The sequence below is a fragment of the Lucilia sericata genome, unplaced genomic scaffold (genome assembly GCF_015586225.1).
Source record: "Lucilia sericata isolate MDLA Ls3-8-SP2 unplaced genomic scaffold, ASM1558622v1 Contig000392F_arrow, whole genome shotgun sequence".
In the NCBI taxonomy this organism is placed as follows: domain Eukaryota; kingdom Metazoa; phylum Arthropoda; class Insecta; order Diptera; family Calliphoridae; genus Lucilia; species Lucilia sericata.
This window is the reverse complement of record NW_023994410.1, coordinates 26299-43882: the sequence shown is the minus strand read 5'-3', so window position 1 is coordinate 43882 and position 17584 is coordinate 26299. Positions and strand designations below refer to the sequence as shown.

General features: G+C 28.1%; 1 protein-coding gene across 1 annotated transcript in view; it reads left to right on the top strand.

Moving 5' to 3' along the window:
- The first annotated feature begins 1231 nt into the window (after positions 1-1231).
- Positions 1232-17584, top strand: part of LOC119604437 (monocarboxylate transporter 12) — a 33893-nt gene continuing 17540 nt past the window's right edge. Inside the window, 1 exon segment of the mRNA XM_037957035.1 lies at positions 1232-1644. The gene's annotated coding sequence lies outside the window, so the exon portion shown is untranslated.

Sequence of the window (17584 nt, the reverse complement as noted above, 5' to 3'; positions counted from 1 at the left end):
CATACTTAGTACTTATTCGTAAAAGACACATGTACCTACAGAAGTAATGATAGAATAACATACGCGTAACAAAATAAAAAGTAACTAAATTTTGATTACCCCTTCTTGTTCTTCTAACTTTTATTAGCACTTAAGACAATAACAACAACCACAAAGGTTTTTATCTATAGACTAAATATCAGTTGATATGTGTGTATTAGGTAAATACTTAATAATAAAGATAAGAATAAAATGTGTATGTATGAGTGTTTATCAGCTGATAATAAAGAGAAAAGTTAAATATTTGGAATTGAAGTGGACTCGCATAATTTGTAAATTAGCACGAGGTTTATAAAGAAATTAAAAAATTAATGGCTTAACTCCTTTTGAAACAATAACAACAATAATAGAAGTTATTTAGTAGAAAGAGAGAGAGAGAAAAAAACTGCATTGTTTTAGTGGAAATAATAGGCAAAATAATAATTGTTTTTAGCAAACAACAAGTGAAACTAATATTAGAAGAAAAAAATAAATATTGTTGTTTTTTATTTAAAAAAAATGTATATAATTTTGTCTTTGTTGTTTTTATTTATTTTTTATTGAACTGATAAGAAATAAGCAGTTGTTGTTGTTTATTATTAGTACTCGAAAATTCAAGCAATAAACATTTTATTAAAGAGAGTCGTTCTTTTTTCTGCTCATTATCATAATTTCATTTGTTATTGCATTTTACTTACGGTAGATTATTTATGCAAGAGTATGAGTGTTTAACAATTACTTTTTATGCTCCCATTACTCATACTCACCATTGTTTTGGGGTCTACTAAGGGGAGTATTTACAAGACCAACAAACACACTTGTTCTATGAATTCTACATTTAGCAATAGTAATTATCAATGATAATTACTACAGTTTAAAGAGATTTTGTAGAGCGTAAGCAAGAGATTCTAATAACAGTTCCGTTATCAATTGATACTCTTTAGATTTTTTATTATCATAGAGAATGAATATTGTGTTTTTGTTGTCAATTCTTGGTACTCTCACTCTCCATTAAAATCTAAAGAAAACAACAAAAAATATATAAAGTAAAATTTGAACAAAACAAAAAAAATACATATTCCTTTTTATCAACCAGTCGCATACAACATCAATTTCAGTTCTTAAACGGCGTTTAAACGCGCTGCACACAATATTTTTTTTTTTACTTAAAAAAACGTGGTTTCTTAATAAATAAATATTTTTTTACCAAAAAAAAAACATAAAAAATTAAAATAATCTTTTAAGTGCCCAACTAAGTAAATTACGCGTATTTAAGTGAAATTTTGTATTTATTATTTCAATTAACAAATATTTCATATACAAAGTGTTAATTCCATTAAAAATCTAGTGTTAATACATTTTGTAGGCGCTCTAAATTTTGAAAAAAAAAATTAAAAGAAAAAAATATTTTAATAAATATTCATTCAATAAATTTTAGTTCAATAACAAATGCTTTAATGAGTTTCTTTACTAAATAATCACAATTTTTTTTTAAATAACGTGTCAAGTAAATGCAAATTCTAAATATAAATATTTTCATATTTTAATACGTAAAATATTTATTAAACAATAAAGATTACAAATACAAATAAAACAACAAAAACAACAACTACATCATAATACATGGTAATTATTAAATAGTTAATAGACTCTCGTGATGTTTATAAATAAAATAAATAGTTTTATTTGTTTAATATAATTTTAAAAGGCTTTGAAAAATATAGAGCATAACTATAAAAAAAAATTAATTTTTTTTTACATTATGAATTTTATTGGAATTTATTATTAACTGAAGCCAGGGCTTACACTTAACATAAGAAATTTTCGCGCGCTTTTTATTAGGAATGGAAATTATAAGAACATAAATGTTACTTTCAAATATTTAAGAGAGAGCAGGCTTGTCAGAAATTTAAGTCAAAATTAATTTAATATTTTTGAATATATTTGTTTCGAATATTTAATATTTTTCTTAAGCAAAATGTATATCAAATAAGAAGTTTTTTAAACACCTTTCTTTTCGTATGTACATATTGTCTGTAAATGTGCACTTATTATACAAGATTTAAATACTTCAGATATCTGAGAACTTCAGAAAATTAGTTTTCACAAATAGGCGGTCAATCAGAGGGACATCTATTAATATCCTATAGTCAATACTATAGCCCAAACTATAGTCAGTACTATAGTCCAGACTACGGTCAAGGCAATAGTCCAGATTATAGTCAAATCTATAGACCAGACTATAGTCAAGAATATTGTGAAGACTGTAGTCTAGACAATATCAAAGAATATAAACAAGACTATGGTTCAGAATATAGTCAAGATATGGTGAAGACTGTAGCTTATAGTAGATTATATCAAATATGTAATGTAATATAGACTATATCTAAGATTATTATATATAAAGATTATTAAGAATAAAGTTTAATCTATAGTCCAGACTATAGTCAAGGGTATAGTCAAGACTGTAGTCTAGACTATAGAAAGGAAGTAGTCCAGACTATAGTCAATATCATAACATAGACTATCGTTCAGACTTTAGTACGGACTATAGTTGAAACTGTAGTAATGACTATAGTCCATAGCGTGTAGTCAAGGATATAGACAAGACTATACTATAAAGGGAAGTCAATTCGAAAGTCCAGTCCCTATTCTCGAGTATAATGTATTCCATAGTTAGGACTATAGCCAATTCTATATTCAAGCCAGACTATAGTAAAGGATATAGTCCAGACTATAGAAAGGATGTAGTCCAGACTATAGTCAATATCATAACATAGATTATAGTTCAGACTTTAGTACAGACTATAGAAGATACTATAGTCAATACTATAGCCAGACTATTGACAAGACTATACTATAAAGTGAAGTCAATTCTAAAGTCCAGTCTATATTTTGGAGTATAATGTATTCCATAGTCAGGACTATAATCAATTCTATATTCAAACCTGTAGTCCAAACTATTGTCATGTCTATAGTCTAGAGTACAGTCAATGCTGTAGTCTAGACTATAGAAAGGAAGTAATCCAGACTATAGTCAATATCAAAACATAGACTATAGTTCAGACTTTTGTACAGACAATAGTAGAATAACTATAGTCCATAGCGTGGATATAGACAATACTATAGCCAGACTATTGACTAGACTATACTTTAAACTGAAGTCAATTCTAAAGTCCAGCCTATATTCTCGAGTATAATATATAATATATTCCATAGTCAGGACTCTAGTCAATTCTATGTTCAAAGTAGTCCAGACTACTGTCAAGTCTATAGTCAAGGATAAAGTCAAGACTATATTCAATATCATAGCATAGACTATAGTTAAGACTTTAGTACAGACTATAGTAGATGTAGAGTAGATGTATAGTAATGTCTATAGTCCATAAGCTGTAGTCAAGGATATAGTCAATACTATTGCCAGGCTATTGACAAGATAATACTATAATGTAAAATCAATTCTAAAGTTCATTCTACATTCAAGCCTTCAGACTATAGCCAGGTTTGAAATGAGAGCAAATTTATGATATTTTGTAACTAAGAATAAATAATTGCATTGCAAATGACAAAGTTCTGTTATTTCCCAACATCTCATTATAAATCCCATTTAAGAGATAATACGTCTGTAGTTTACAAATGCAAAACAAAACAATATTTGTTACATATGTACATATTTAGTTAATCTAATAATGACTCATAATCATACATATTATTTATTTTTAATTTCAAATCGAAAAAAAACATCTTAATAACAAATAAATACAAAATTATAGCCTCAGACAAAGAAAAATTATGCAAAAAAAATATTATTGTGAATAATATTATTGAAAATTCATTAAAAAAAAAATATATTAAAACGTCATCAAATGTAGGTCACTGAACTTTGTTAAACGAAAAAATGCATGCACCAAAAAAATGAACAATATTGCTTAAGACAAAAACAAATAAGTAAATTGACGCAGAAGTGTGACCAATTTGAAACTATAACAACAAGTAAAAAACAATAAACAATTTTATAAAAAGAGTGTCTTATTGTTAAATACTTTAAATAAACGTGACACCTGTTGAAACTAAATACATAAATAAGGTGCTTGAGTATATAGAAAAACAGATGTATGTATATTGACTTTGTTTAAAGGTAAATAGGGGCATGTGATGTATAATTATAGTAATAAATCAAATGTTATTTAAGAACAAGAAAATAAAGAAATTTTTGTGGCAAATAATATCAAAGTTTTCTGTCATATAAGTCCTAATACTAATGCTAACTGAATAAACTTGTTTAAAGGAAAAACGTTAAACATTTTTTTTTAATATTCCAACATTTATTGAGGAAAAGGAAACTCTTAAAGAGGTTGACATTAAAAGAATTGACTACTTGACACTTCTACTCAACATTTTGTCTATTAAACATTTTATAATAAATTTAATTTTGCTATAAAATTTATTCAACATTTTCTTTGTTTCTTTCTTTAATGGAAGTAGAAGTTTTTCTTGACTACTTGTAAAAAAATTATAAATTAAAACAAAGGAATGATTTCCAAGTAAATAATGGATTCAATAAATTTTAAACTAAAAACAACAATGTAAAACAAAACTTTTTCTATAACAGAACTGAAAAAAAAACAACAAAGAATTTTGTAATATTTAAAAAAACACAAGATAAACATTAACCCCCTTATTCACAAACAAATTTTTTATTTTATAAACAGTTTATAAATTAGATTTTGTATGGAAATTTTGTTTTATAAACCTCTTATAAAATAAAAATGTTGTTTGTGAATAAGGGGGTAAATATATTTATTCTAAATAAACACAAAATGTCGGGGAATTAAAAAAATCATTATATTTTTAACAATTACAAGATAAAATTTATATTATTTTTCATAAAATACATTAAAATTTTTAACTTTAAACAAATATCCCAGCAAAAGTATTTAATAACTATTAGTACTTATTGCTACTCTTTGCATTACCAAATATCAATGAAATCACTACTTCTTTATAGGAATGCTGGAGTAAACAACTAAACTAAGACAAGTAAGATCCAGATATGTTAGTTGTCTGTCTGTTCATCATCTATCTTGTAAATTCTCTACAGATCGTTTACTATTTATTCCCAAATGATTGTTGTGTCTAGAAACAGCTGTTTCTAGTATAATATTTTTTATAAATAAATTTTAGTTAATTTTTATTTTCTTTGTTAACAAAAAACATTTTTATTTACATACTACTTTCATTAAATATACATACATACCACCCTCTATTTTTTTATTTTGTTGTTTTTTTTTTTTTTTTGTTTCTTCGATCTTTTGTTTATATTTTTATATTGTTTTGTTTGGTGTTTTTTTTTTTTTTTGTTCTGGTTTTATTTTTGATATAAACAAAAAAGCAACAACAACAAATATTTCGATTTTTTGTTAAATATCGTAGTGTTATTTTGTGGACGTTTTATATATATTTTGGTATTCAAATTATTTGTGTTCTTTATTGAAACTACACTGAAACTAGAAGGTGTGTTTTGTTTGTTCTAGAGTTTGTACATTAGAATATTATGTTAGAATGTCTTACTTACATAAGGTTGTCATTCTGTTTGTAATGTAATTTACCGACCCTGTAATGTATATTCTGAATCCTTATAGGTAACGGAGTGGATTAAGCCATATCCATCTGTCTGTCTATCTGTCTGTCTGTCTGTCTGTCTGTCTGTCTGTCTGTCTGTCTGTCAGTCTGTTTGTCGGTCTGTCTGTCTGTCTGTCTGCCTGTCCCGGGGGCATGATACCTTGATGACACTTCTCAGAGGTGCTCACAATACCTCTAGTCTGCCGGGACTATAAACTGATGATGATCAAATGTATCCACGACTTTTCCTTGGAATAAATTGACATGGAGTCGAACCAAAGCACCAGATACTACTGGTGGCCAGTTGTCCGCTAGTCTTTTGGCTGGTCAGTGGCTGTGGTTTAATCCCAAATTCTTGGGGAAGGGACGCTTGGTTAAAATATTGATTCATCTTGGGAAAAGAGACGCTACCAGTACCACTAGTCTGTCGGGACTATAATCTGGTTATAACCAAATGTATCCTTTTGCTGTCCTTGGAGTGATTTGACATGGGGTCGAACCAGAGAACCACATAATCTGGTACCACGGAAAACGGTAGACCGCAAGTCAGAGTTTTGGACTTTGTCTTGTCTCGATTATGGGAGGGGTTCCTTTGGGGTGCACGTGATGGCTGTGGTTTAAACCCATATTCGCTAAAGAATGTTGGTTAAAATAAATCTATAATTCTGGATAGGTTCGGTGCTGTTGGCGAAGTAAACAGATACCCCTCAGAGGAGTGACTGTGGGACTACAGGATGAATGTAGGGGTATACGTTTGCCTTGAGTGAGTGTTCGTATATTGTTCTCTATGGGTGTGTCGAATGAATGAGAAGTATTCGGGCTGAATGGTGATGGATGAAAGGTATCTTATACAAGTGATACCATTGAATTTTCCCTTCTTGTCCAGGTATGTTCGGGGAAAACTCTGTTCATACCAAACCTACGAGTTTCGGTCCACCGAATACGTCTCTAGGTGCTGTTGCCGACTCAACAGAGGTCATCTGCTTGGATGTAAATGGAATCCGAGATGCAAAATTATCACTTTGCATCCCAGATTAAAATACGGTGGTGATATGGTGTAAGATACGGTGGTGAGTCGTCAAAGAAACTCACCCTTTGGATGAAAAAGACCATCTTGAAATAAGGCCATCGGTATTCACTTGTTCGTCTGTTCAAATCAATTTTCTAAAAACCCCAGATATCTCTGGGAGAGTACAGATTTGGATTCATTCTTATTAAATATACAATTTAAATGTTACAAACATCACTACGAACTCACTATACCTTATTCATTATATAGTAGTAGTAGAGATCATTCACAGTAGGTAAAGTGCCTCTTTTCATTTAGCTTTTATTACTGGCGTTAAGTACTGGCTAATGAGAAGTTTAGTTTTTTTTTTCTATTTATTTAAATAGAAAACTTATTTTTTTAAATAGAGCACACAAACAGCTTTGGCAGTCCCTCAGACTAAAAATACTAATTTATCATATTATACATATGTATGTAAAAACATATTTTCAAGAGAAAATATAGGTCAAAGTAAAATACTTCAAACTGATGGTGAAAATACAAAAATGTCGCAAGCAAAAGTTGAAAATTAGATAAAAGAAAAACTATTTTGAAACACTAACTAAAACCAATGAACCTAAAAATTTCAGATTTCATTTATAAGAGGATCTTATTATATACTTTAATTCTTTAAATCGTTAGTGAATGTTTTTTTTTTTCTTTTTTTTGAACATGATTTAGTATTGTCAATCATCTTTAAAGTTATAGAGAAATGGTTTATTAACACTCTTCTTATGTTGAAAAAGCGTGTTAGTTAAATGGTGTCAACCTTTCACTAACGATATACTTTTTCTCACTATCAATTCCTAAGAATTATTCAAACAAAACTTTATTACCGGTTTCTTTCAAACAAAATTTAATTAAAACAAAACACGTGCCTCATTAATAAGCATAATTATTTTTTGCTTATTATGTGACATCATAATTTAAATAATTTTTTTCTATTGAATTTTTTTTTTTTTTCATATAAATATGAAGGGTATTAAGAAATTTTGCTTGACCAATTTGATCAATGGTTTTACAAATTTGTTTTATTTATTGTTTACTTTGTATTATAATGTATCATTTGTATGCTAAAAGTTCATTGACAACTTATGGTGATGATTTTATAGAACAAGTTCAATGTCATGGGAAAATGTTGAAAGAATTTTCATTTATATTATAAAAGGCAAATTTTTTTCTTTTAATTTTTCTTAAAATTCATTTTAAGCAAATCTTTAGCCAAAAATAAAGTGATCACCCAATCAAAATGTTTGTTGTCGTATTATTAATGAAAGAATTCATTGACTAGTAAAGTACCATGAAATGAGAATTTTTTTTTGCGAATTTTTAATTGTTTGCTGGGACGAAGTAGTATGATTTGTGAATAAATAAACAACCAAAAAGAATCTGTGTCGATGTCTGCTGCTAATTTGTTGAGTGTTTTTTCAAATTGTTTCTTATAATTTCAGCGGCATTTTATTTATTTTTTGCATTATTATCTCTTTAAATTGTTCAAATGAAATAATTTTATATTTCAGAGGAATATGTAAATAAAAGATTTATCTTGTGCCGCTTGTAAAATCTTAAAATACTTTTTATTTAAATTTCTGCTTTGGTATTTCCTTTTATTTTAGATTATTTATTTACTTACAAATACGAATATCTATTTTCTAATTATTATGTATTAGTCATGCGTTTGGTATGTGATTATAATGATTCTGTGTGTATTGTAAGAGAGTAACATATCTACACCATTTTGAACTGATTGTAGAAACTTCCAATAATACATATATCCATCAAAAACTCTGCATTACTTTTAGGAAACAGATTTTTTGTGTGAAAATTATTATTAGACGCACAATAAAATAACAAAACAACTTGTTAATTCTCCATTTGTAAGTACTTATTTAAGTACTTATTAGTAATGTCATCATCGTTTTAGAAAAATGAATTAAAATACTAATGCATTAGTAGTACAAAGCGGCTTCTTAACCCATTAATTCTTAATGCAAGTTATTGCTTACTTAAGGCAGGTCTCCGCATACAACGTATTCGGTGCCGAAAACGAAATTTCTTATATTTGTACGGAAAAAAAAAAAGATTTTTTGTCACAAATGTATGAAATTTCGTTTTCGATGCCGATTACGGTGTATGCGGAAACATGCCTTTACACAATAGCATTTTAAGTCATTATTTTAACACGTTCACTTACAAGTTGGGAGTTAGATAAGTACTTATTACGATCGTCTATAAATAAGGAGTTAATTCAGTAGTTTTCTATTTGACAAAATCAAAAAATTCGTTTTTGTAAAAAAATACATTCAAAACAAGTAAGTGTTATATTCGGGAACCTATAATGGGATAGGGCAAATTACAGACCAATCCTCATAAAATTTGGTACAGAGACTTAGGTTCTTACAAAACTTGTTAATGTCGAATTTGATCGTATTTTTAAGCCAGTAAAGTCATTTTCTAAAGGGGATCTTATGCATATGTGGGTCAGTTATTGACTGATCCTCATTAAATTTGGAAGGAAGATTTCATTTCCTATAAAACTTGTTTTTGTCGTTTTCAATACTGTATTCTTATTTTTAAGCCAGTAATGAGTGTTAAAGTCATTTTATGAAGGGAAAGAAATAATATGGGGGGTAGGGGTCAATTAAGAGCCGATCTTCATAAAATTTGGTAAAGAGATTTTGGTTCCTGCGAAACTTGTTTATGCCGAATTTATTCGCCCGATCCTCATAAAATTTCGTAGAGAGATTTTGGTTTTTACAAAATTTTCTACAAAAGTTCCTACGAAACATATTTATGCCGAATTTATTCGTTATTTTAAGCCAGTAATGAGCGTTAAAGTAATATTCTGAAGGGGACATTATATGGAGGATAGGGTCTATTATGGGCAGATCCTCATAAAATTTGGTAAGAAAACTGTAGTACTTATAAAACTTATGTCGAATTTCGTCGCTGCACTTGAATTTTTAAAACAGTTATAACTGTTAAAACTGTTTTCCGGGCGGCCACTTGTATGGGGTTTCAACCCTCTAGCTCTTCCCGTTCGGACCCTACCATGTTTTCACCAATATACCCTCCATCTTTTTGATGGTAGGTATAACAAAATGCCAAGGCATAACAGTAATTACTTATGTATATAGCTATTTGTAAGACATTACTTGACTCCTTATAAGTAATTCAGCCGGGATGTAGTAGTCATTGAAAAAATAAGTTCTTAAGGAAATACAAGTAAGTCATTATCAATTTTTTACAAAAAATCCAATTTTTCGCAAAAAATTAGTTTTTTTACTAAAAAATCTAATATTTCACTAAAAATCTAATTTTTTACAAAAAATTAAATTTTTCACTAAAAATTAAATTTTTCACTAAAAATTAAAATTTTCCCTAAAAATTAAATTTTTCTCTAAAAATTAAATTTTTCCCTAAAAATGTAATTTTTCCCTAAAAATTAAATTTTTCACTAAAAATTAAAAAAAATGTAATTTTTTCCCTAAAAATGTAATTTTTCCCTAAAAATTAAATTTTTCACTAAAAGTTCAATTTTTCGCTAAAGAATCCATTTTTTCTTTCTTTCCCTTTATATGGACCAAAAACCGCCATTTTAGATTTAATAAACTTTTGTTTCCAACAAATATGCATGCTATAATTGAAATTCAATTTTACTTGTCCCCCTCCCAAACGATTAACTGAAAATAATCTAAAAGTGTGCGTCATTTAGTTGATGGGATCAAAAGTTTATCAAAAAATCTCGTGACATAAATCACTAACAGTAATTGTTTTTGCCAAATATTAATTTGTTCTATTTACTTTAAAAAAATAAAAGTTTACTTTAATTTTAAGATTATTTCACAAAAAAGCTAAAACTATTAACCCCTTAAATGAAACAAAAAGAAATTGCTTTTAACACTAAAGATAAAACAAAACGGTCTTAAAAATTGTTAAAAATGTGAAGAAAGTTCTTTACCGCCTATCTAACTGTGCTTTTTTCTGTCCATTTTTCTAATCCCTGTTAAAAAGTTTTAAAGCACACAAATCATCATAAATATGCATTCTTGTCCCTGACATTTTGAACTTTATGCAATTTTGTATATTTTTTCCTTATACAGATTTATTGCAATTTATTTTCATTGCTCCATAAATAGACTATTGACCTTTGTGAAATAATAAAAGAAATAATTTGATTATAATAAATAAATTAACAATATGTATGTTTATTTTATTACGTTATTAAAATTTCAATTAAATTTTTGCCTATTTAAAAAATAATTTCTATTGTTCTTTTTGGTTTTTACTGATAAAAGAAATTATGGAATATTTTTATTGCAACAATATATATAATTTAATAAATGACATTTTTAAAGATTAAACAAATTTGAGTATATTTTGTTAAATATTTACTTTTTTTTGTTATTAAAAATATCACGTGCTTTAAGGTGCTTTGGCATTCGTAGAAATCTTAAATGAGCGGTGTATAAGCAATAGAAGCTATCTCCATTTCTTTCTTGAACTACATAACTGATCAGATGTTTACATTAGACATTTATTCAAACATATCAATTATCCCTGTAGATTTGTCCATCTTTTGAGTTCAAGAACGAATCAAGCTTATTTCGTATACCCCGTTCTGAAGCAAGCGTTTTGCTTTGATCGAAATAAATAGTAAAGATCTGGACCATAAGGCGGGTGATTTAAGGCTTTCCAACGTCTTTCTTCCTCCTTCGTTCGTTCATTCTTTTTACTTCGTTTCTTCTGCTTCGTTATTTATTTATTTTATTTGAAAACTACATTTTATTTATTTATTTAATTAATGTTTTTTTATTTATTGTTAACACGTGCCAAAATTTTGTTTATTTTGTGTTTTTTATACCCTTCACATTCGTGAGAAGGGTATATATAGGTTCGTCATTCCATTTGTAATTTCCACAATATATGTATGTAGTTTTTCGATTCTGTAAAGTATATTCTGGATGCTTATGGATAGCGTAGTCGATTAAACCTTGTACGTCTATGTGCCTGTCTACCTGTCTGTCCGTCTGTTGAAATAAATTTTCTTAAGATCACAGATATCTTTGAGATTATTTATATCAGAAATGCTTACGAGAAATTTCCTATTCAAATTTAGCAAAATCTTTCCAATAAAAAACGGAGCTACTAGGTATTAACTTATACTTACATAACAACTTGCTTTTAGTGGCTACTACATACCGTCTGCATTACATCTAAGTACTCTTATAATGACTTACATATAATCAGATATTCCACATTTTATCTCATCGCAAGTTAGCAACTGTTTTTTACTCTTTAATTTTCACAATATAACTTCCCGATGCTATGAAATATATATATATATATATATATTCTGGATCCTTATAGATAAATGAGTCGATTGTGACATGCCCGTCTGTCTATCTGCTGAAATCAATTTTCTGAAGACTTTAGATATCTTCGGGATTCATATATTTAATAATTCTGTCAGACTTGCTTTCGAGAACTTTTCCATTAAAAATCAGCAAAATCCGTTCAAAAATAACGGAGATACGAGCAAAACTCGAGATAACCTCTGAAAATTTAATAAAAAAAATGGCAATTTTTTGCATGCTTTGATAAAAAGCAACAACAACGTTGCTTATTGGAAAAAAAACGTATGTTTGGATGTGTGTTGGTTTTATTGCTTAGTATATTTTGTTTTGCTTGGCGTTGTTGTATTTTTTTGTTTTTTATTGCTAAAGTTTATAAAAGAAATTTTATAAAATTTATCTTTCCTTAAACACATTATGGTGAAGGGTATATAAGATTCGTCACAGACGAATATAATAGAATTCTTTTTATATTGAATTATTTTTGATTTTTTATTTACTTTTTATAAATAGAATATTTAAAGTGTAAATATTTGCAAAAACGACATCAAAAAGCCATAAAAACAAAATAATATTAACACTTTGTTTGCCAATTTTTAACAATTTAAAGCAAAGACAAAATAAACAATTAGAAAAGGTACACTGTTTCCGTAAACAACAAGCTATAAACCATATATTTATCAATATGTACTTTAAAATTTAAAATAAAATACATTTTAATGATTTTTTCAAATATTGTTCGAAAAGCGATAAGGACAAAAGCAATATATAAGTCTGAGATTAGTAAACTCTACCTGTTGCCACAGCCACATAATGGCACTTTATCACATAATTAATAATTTTTAAACTTTATCGTTAAGTATTTAATAAAGCTTCCTGGAAATAAAATTATTCAACTATCATAAAGATTAATTTGAAATGTTAAACAACAGTCTGCTAGGAATAAAGTACTAATGGAGAAAAAAATATATAAAAATTTATTTGATTTATTTACAATCTACAAAGTATTTAAACTTTATTTACAACTAATAACAATTTAGTTACAAATATTACAACATTTATCATAAAATAAACAATTCTAAATATGTCAGACCAAATCAAACACATGTTCCTCTAGAAAAACATGTGCTTATTAATTTTGTTTGTGTAGCAAACTCAAAGCCCTTCAGATAAATGCACTAAATCAAAAATCACACTTGACAACACTTAGATTGCCCATTATTGGTAGCTTTCGATTGTATTAATAATCTTTAATTTGAAGAGGCTGTTAAGTAATTTTACTTTTGTCAACGAATTCAGCAATAAAAAATTAAAAATGTTTAAAAAAGTCTATAAAAATTTCTGAGGTTTTTGTTTGTTTCCAAGATAATTATAGAATTTTATCAAAATCAAAAGATTATTATAAATACATTTATGATCGTCATTATATGATAAAAGTATTAACTCTACATTGTACTAAAAATAAAAGAGTAAAAGATTTTGATAATAGTGCGGGAATAACCATGTGGGTGGTATTAAAAAAGGGACTGTTTGGCTACACTCACAGAATAATGTTAGTATGAATCTATTTATAGGTCTTATTAGTCTAGTCTATGTCTAGTCTATAGTCCAGTCTATTTAGTCTATAGTCTATAGTCTAGTCTATAGTCTAGTCTATAGTCTAGTCTATAGTCTAGTCTATAGTCTAGTCTATAGTCTAGTCTATAGTCTAGTCTATAGTCTAGTCTATAGTCTAGTCTATAGTCTAGTCTATAGTCTAGTCTATAGTCTAGTCTATAGTCTAGTCTATAGTCTAGTCTATAGTCTAGTCTATAGTCTAGTCTATAGTCTAGTCTATAGTCTAGTCTATAGTCTAGTCTATAGTCTAGTCTATAGTCTAGTCTATAGTCTAGTCTATAGTCTAGTCTATAGTCTAGTCTATAGTCTAGTCTATAGTCTAGTCTATAGTCTAGTCTATAGTCTAGTCTATAGTCTAGTCTATAGTCTAGTCTATAGTCTAGTCTATAGTCTAGTCTATAGTCTAGTCTATAGTCTAGTCTATAGTCTAGTCTATAGTCTAGTCTATAGTCTAGTCTAGTCTATAGTCTAGTCTATAGTCTAGTCTATAGTCTAGTCTATAGTCTAGTCTATAGTCTAGTCTATAGTCTAGTCTATAGTCTAGTCTATAGTCTAGTCTATAGTCTAGTCTATAGTCTAGTCTATAGTCTAGTCTATAGTCTAGTCTATAGTCTAGTCTATAGTCTATCTATAGTCTAGTCTATAGTCTAGTTATAGTCTAGTCTATAGTCTAGTCTATAGTCTAGTCTATAGTCTAGTCTTATAGTCTAGTCTATAGTCTAGTTCTATAGTCTAGTCTATAGTCTAGTCTATAGTCTAGTCTATAGTCTAGTCTATAGTCTAGTCTATAGTCTAGTCTAGAGTCTAGTCTATAGTCTAGTCTATAGTCTAGTCTATAGTCTAGTCTATAGTCTAGTCTAGTCGTCTATAGGCTAGTCTATAGTCTAGTCTATAGTCTAGTCAATAGTCTAGTCCAACGGTTCCCAAATGGGGGTCCGCGGACCCTAGTGGGCCGTAGTAAAATCCTAGGGGGTCCGCGAAGACGAACGAAAAAAACATGAATAAACAATATTCTTTTATATGTATGTACAAATATCTCCAATTTTTGTGCAATAATCCTAAATTTTTTGGTGACTTTTTGAATTTTATTTTTTCGGTTGTTTATCAGGAAGAAGCTAGGCCGTACAAATTTATTGTATAACTTTTATAAAGTAAGTATTGCGTGATTTGTAATTTTTATTTCCTGTATATGTACTGAAATAATGGTTTTTATTTCAAAGACAAGCTTATTATAGATTTAAGTTTATCAAATTGTAAGCAAAAGTGTTCTTGTTTGAAAGGACTAAAATTATATATTTTCAAAACAGAGGTGACTCTTTATGCATCTCTTTATAAATATTCCAATCCGACGTGATACACAGATTTTAACTTGATTTTGTCGACCAATACATATTCCCAGCAAAAAATAATTGATGTCATACTTTACAAACGACAACTTAATCACATCTAAAAATGCGATTGCATACTTTTCGCTTTTATAAACCAAACATATACTTACAAATTAAAACACAGTTAAAAATGAGAAAAGAGATGTAGAAAAGTCACTACAAACAAATTTTGTACTTCAAATTTTGATGAAATTTACATAAGCATTTCATTGAAAGAATGTGGTTTATTTTTGACGTACAAATATCGGATTTTTACAGCTTCTAAAGATAAGATTAGATGTAGTTCAAAGTTGTCAAAAATGAACAACATCCCTCCAATGACACGCTAATGTAAAATTCATAGGTTTTTCACCTGAATTTGAAGCACTTCGGGTTACTAGTTGTGATGAAAATTCTACATCTTTTTCCACACTTTTTTTGCTGGGTTATTAAATTAACATCAGAAAATCCATAGCGTTTCGCGTAAATATGTAGCCAAAAACCATGAAGTAAAATAATTCGTTGGTATTTTAAAATTCAAATTTAAGTTCCAAATTCACTGTACTTTAACAATGAGTTCAAATCATATATTATGCGGATAACGCATTCCGCAACAACATAGAAGAAGTCCAACTTTCTTATATTATTTTCCCGAAAACTTAGCTCACTGACTCAGTTCACCCTTTGCAATCGCAACAAATTTTTGAAACGTGACTCCTTAAGCACATGTGACAATATTTGATATTGATATTTTCGCTACCTTGAAGAAAAATGAACATGAAAGGTCTCACGATCATAAAATGAAACATCATGTTAACATATCAACAAAGAAGTCATTCTATCTTCAAAACATGCAATTGAAAACCTATCTGAAATATTATATATTCTCAATGTACGGGAATATTTTATAGATATGACATCTCTACATTTATTAGACCTAGGGATTAATGGACTAGGTCAATTTTCGGATGGACAATTATTTAGAACAATAGAATATCAAAATATGTATGGGGGTCCGTGAAATTAAATAAGTTCTTCAAGGGGTCCGCGAAGTAAAAATCGGTGGGAACCGCTGGTCTAGTCTATAGTCTAGTCTATAGTCTAGTCTATAGTAGCCTATATTAGTTTATAGTCAAGTCTTTGTCTATATAGCGGAAAATTAGTTTAATTCTTTAAATTCTAAAAAAATACTGTTTTCCAATTTTCCATGCCTGGTATGAGTTGTTTATTTACACTGAGTCACAATGAAATGGAAATTTCGTGAATTTTTTATCACAAGATAAAATTATAAATTTAAATAATTCTCTACTTAAAATTTCACTTATATTTTCATAAAAAGATTAGAAATAAATTTGGGAAAATTTTGCAGAAGCTATAAGCTATATGTTGAAATATCAGAAAATTTTCTCCAGAATTGTAAAAAAATAATATTTTTTTTATTTAACATCTACCAACAGTTAGTTACTTCTTTTTATGTTCTTCTCGACATCTTTTTAAATAAAGATCAACAAGGGGCGCCAACTTTTCAAAAAAGTTCAATTGACAAAAGCATGCCGCGATCTGAAGAGCAATCTAAAGAAAATAATCCGTAGAAAAGATTCTTTGTTGTTTTGACATCTTCAATTTACAAGTAAATTAATGGCAAAAAAAAAGAACACTAAAAGTAGACAAATTTAATGTTGATAAGTGTAGTCGTTTGTAATAATAATAAATTAAAAAAAACGAAAGTTTACATTTCTGGGGGGATAATCTCAAATAAATTTTAAATGTAAAGTTCAACGTTCTAGCTTTTGCTCAGGGTTTTTACTCTAATTGATAATTAGCTGCTTATTATTTTTGTAAATAAAAGCATAAAATCTTGAAACTGTTTAATTAATATTTCAAATTTGTTTATATTACTTTTAATTTTAGTTTAGATTTTTTTGGCAAATATTAGCTATTTATATTAACATTTAAAATTTTAATATTAATTTTGAAAATTTTCTTAATATTTTGTAAATTTTATTATCGTTTTAAATGAAACCGATTAAAATTTACGCCTTAAATAATTTGATTAATTTAAAAACAATGAAAATTAATTGAAACAGACTTGATCGTAATGGAATTTTTTTCAGAGATTTATTTATTGTGATTGTTATGGGGTTTTTTTTAATAATTATCACTTTTATTATGTAATTTAGTTTAACCCATTTATTGTCACAGCGTAAAAAGTTTAAATCAATTAAAAGCGCTGGACCAGTTGTGGACCAGACAAGACTTTGGCTAGATTTGATTTTTAATAGACTTTGAATAGACTTTGACTAGACATTGACTAGACTTTGACTAGACTTTGACTAGACTTTGACTATACTTTGACTAGACTTTGACTAGACTTTGACAAGACTTTGACTAGACTTTGACTAGACTTAGACTAGACTTAGACTAGACTTAGACTAGACTTAGACTAGACTTAGACTAGACTTAGACTAGACTTAGACTAGACTTAGACTAGACTTAGACTAGACTTAGACTAGACTCTGACTAGACTTTGACTAGACTTTGACTAGATTTCGACAAAA